Consider the following 3,935-nt stretch of genomic DNA (forward strand, 5'->3'; position numbering starts at 1 on the left):
TATAGGAGCCAGGTGCCATTTTCCAGGGAGTCGAAGAGCACTGGCTCTCTCTTGGAGACTTGTATGAATTCTTCTTCGAACTGCCTACGGCTAATTTCATTATGGATTTAACCTACCAATTTATCCTCTTGTGGCTTCCCTTTCAGGGGAGTGCCTAAGAAGCCTGGTGGGTTGCCTGCTTTGATGTTGAGTAGGTTGGGTAGAGGTTTCTGTAACAGCTTGAAATGTTGACTAGTTTTAGCCGAGCTGCCTCATGCCCCCAGTTACACAGACAGGAATTCCCATGTAAGAAGTTGGGCAGAGTATCCTCTGGAGTGAAAGCAGGGTTTTTTCCCCAGCCTCAGGCTAACTACACAGTGTGGAGCTCACCTAGCTGGGTCTGGTGCAGGTGTAAATTTTCTAGGCTAAGGGGAGTGGTCTGGAGGTCAGCACTGGAGTGCAAGAGAACAGGAAAGAGACAAAGAGGAGAAAAAATCAAAAGTAATAGTGCTTAGAATGTGGGGGGATATAGAGAAGAGGAAAACAAAATCAATAATATACCTGAGTCTCGATCCCCACCCATGGAGTCGTCAGGTTTTAATTCCTGTCTGGAGGTGGCAGCAAGACACAGCTGAGCTGAGAAAAAAGCCCCTGTGCATTCCTCCAAGACCGTGGGGATACAGAGAAGAGAGATGGAGACAAAAGCAACAATGTAGCTGAACCCTGATCCCCGCCTGTGGAGCTGCTAGGGTTTAGTCCCTGTTCGGAGGCAGCGGTAGAAAAGTGTGGCTGTGCCGAGGAAAAGCTCCTGCCCAGAACTCCAGGTCTGTGGGGGGACAGAGAGGAGAGATGGAAACCAAAGCGACAATGTAATTGAACCCTGATCACTGCCCATGGGGCTACAAGGGTCCATTCCCTGTCCTGACGCAATCGTGGACAAACTGTAGCTGTGTTGATACCAAGCCCCCCTATGGGCTCCAAATGATCCCAGCTCTGGCAGAGACAGTTGTGGGGCCAAGGTCAAGGCCCAGCTGGCTTCCACTGAGGTAAGTCAAAAGACCCTAGCCCCTCAAAACCCCATGGGTCTGTGCCTACTTATCTTTATGATGTTCCTCCTGCATTCCAGCAGCATTAAACTTCCCTCTAAGCAACTCTCCTGGGATCAATTCTGCGGTGTCCCCTCTCGTACGTGTCTATCAACATAAAAGTAGATAATCAGGCTTTTCTTCCACATTGTCTCTGGCTGAATTGAAATCATTAACATATTTGTTAGCAGCTAAGAAAATTAACCATTTGCAGAGCCCAAGTATATCCTCCTCTGTATCATATGTACTGCTTATTTCATCCTTATAACTATCTTGTTAGGTGGAAATTAGTATCATCGTTTTACAGATGAACTTAAAGAACTTTGTCCATGGTAGTACAGCTACTACTAATAAACTGATTCAAGCTGAGAGATATTTCATTATGCACATAATTTCTTCAAGCCAGTACTCCAGTTTCTCGCTAACAAATATTTCATCTAAAATCTTCAGACTAGGACTGTGAGGGTGTTTGTACTAGTGCTTCAGGCCTGACTCAAGTGCTCAGTTTATATTTCTTTACCTAAAGGCTAGAGGACAAATAAATGCACATGGCCTATATAATCCTTGGTGATTATCCCTTGTTATTCTTTTCCATTCTCATGGAGAAACTATCCTTTGAGCAATACATAGACTGCAGAAATAGATACAGAAAGTACATGTTCCTATTTCCTTCATGGGTTTTGCTAATTTAATCTCACTTCTATGGATTTGTTAATGCTATATAAATATGCCTATTTTAAATACATAAAGTTTGACACATTCTACATAGATTATTTATGCACAAAGCCATTTGTTTATGTATGGGATGAAAGATTTTCTGTAATAATTGTCCCCTTGAATGCTTTCTATTAAATGGTCACGGATAAAATATAATTCTTTTATTAATCTCATCATTAGAATTAATCAAATAGAGTATTTCTCATTGTGTGATTGGCTTATTTTATTGTACATTTTAATGTCTTGCCATCAATTTAGCCTCATGTATGCCTTGTGTGTTAGTCTGGGTACTTTAGAGAAACAAATTCTTAGAAACTCATATATAAGAGAGAGTTTTATATAAAGGTTAAGTGCACATTAAGAAAACATCCCCACCCAGTGCTGCCCAAATCCACAAGTTCGACATTAACCTATATGTCTGATACCAATCCACAAAGTCCTCCTCCATCTTATAAAACACACACTATGATGCTGACTACAGAAGGAAAGCCGAATCAGTGAACATGTAAGCATCTCAGTTCTGGCAGGGGTCTCCAGATGACAGCTCCAGCACTCAGGGCTGCATTTGAAGGAAGTGAACCTTGCCAGCTGAAGCAGGGAACTGGCTAAGGCAGCTGCACCCTGATCTGACCGTCACAAAGCAAGAGACCCAAGAACTAGAGATGAGAGGCTCACCGAGCCATATATCCCTCTGCCCTTCAATTAACCCCACATGTGTTTATTGACCAGGTTGGCACAATAAACTAACTCACCTTGAAATCAAAATAGTCTTTGCTTACTAGCATCATCATTTCTCTTGGACAGTTAGTGTCCCAGGATTCTAGAACTGAAATTATTTTTTACCCTTATCACATTGTTTTGGAAACATATATTCAAATTGTCTCAACACTGTTTATTTAGCTTTATCGCCACTCATCATTTGAAGATATGCTAGCACCCCTGATTGTGCTAACCACCTAATTATACTGCTTTTTCCTGGTATGTTACTTCTCTTCTGACAGAAGAAACTTTGTTGTCTGTAAAACATACGTTACAAAAACTTTGGTATCAATGATTCTTAAGCAAAAGAGCATGCCATAGTGATAGATATGCTTGATTGGGAAAAGGTGGATGTGGGTAATCAATCTAACCACAGAAGTAAACCCTTGTGGAGAACTGTACTGTATAGGGATAAATTCCAGAGAGGGACCATTGCTCAAATCCAAATCCTCAATAGTATTATAGTTGCCAATCTGATGGATGAAGAATTATGGAATCACTCCAAGTTCTTGGCAACTTGGCTAGTTGAAGATTTTTTTATATGCCCATATATGGCAGAAAACGGACCAATGTCTTAATAATGTGCATAAAGTATTAACTCTTGAGGAATAAAACTGCACACACTCCTTCTTAAGCAACTGTATTTTTTAGACTATAGTTAAAACTCTCTATAAATGTAGTTTATTTGAGACCCGTGTGGAAGAGCCACTGAATAAGGAAAGCAAGCCTAACTAAGGATCACAAGATTACACAGATTTGAAAAATGAAGTCCTGCTCCAGATTCTCCTGGGAACCTTTCTGTTTTCAGCTGGAGTTCTTTTGGGAAGAATTTGATTATGAAAGTAACAGAGAACCAGTCTTTTCTTGTGGACATAAATTCCTGAATGCTATCAGAAATGAAGCATTTCCCAAGAATAGAAGTAGAAGTTATTGGAATAACTTCACTAGATCCACCTAAGAACCTATTAAAATGAAAACTTGGAAACTAAGATCAAGCTGATGGTACACTCAAAGATAGTAAACCAACAACCAATTAATGACATGTAGAATATATGTTAAGTGCTATGTTGTTCAGTTTAATGCACTTATTTTAGAAATTGAGTTTTATAATATTTTCTGTTTTGTTACATAGCACTACAAGCTGATAAAAATTTTAAATAAATGCTAAGAACAAGAATCATTTAATATCGGAGAAAGTTATCTTAAACCCAAGATATAAATGGTAGAACAGGAAGAATTCACAACAAAGAAATTATCATTCGAATTCTAACTTCAACTTAGATATCAAGAGTATCATACTGTTTCACATGCTTAAATTAAAATTAACGTCAGAACTCAGTTAATGGTACCACAATCAACTTAATCATTTATGTCAAAATTTGGCATTTTTACTAG

This window comes from Tenrec ecaudatus, chromosome 6, assembly GCF_050624435.1.
Source record: "Tenrec ecaudatus isolate mTenEca1 chromosome 6, mTenEca1.hap1, whole genome shotgun sequence".
In the NCBI taxonomy this organism is placed as follows: Eukaryota; Metazoa; Chordata; class Mammalia; order Afrosoricida; family Tenrecidae; genus Tenrec; species Tenrec ecaudatus.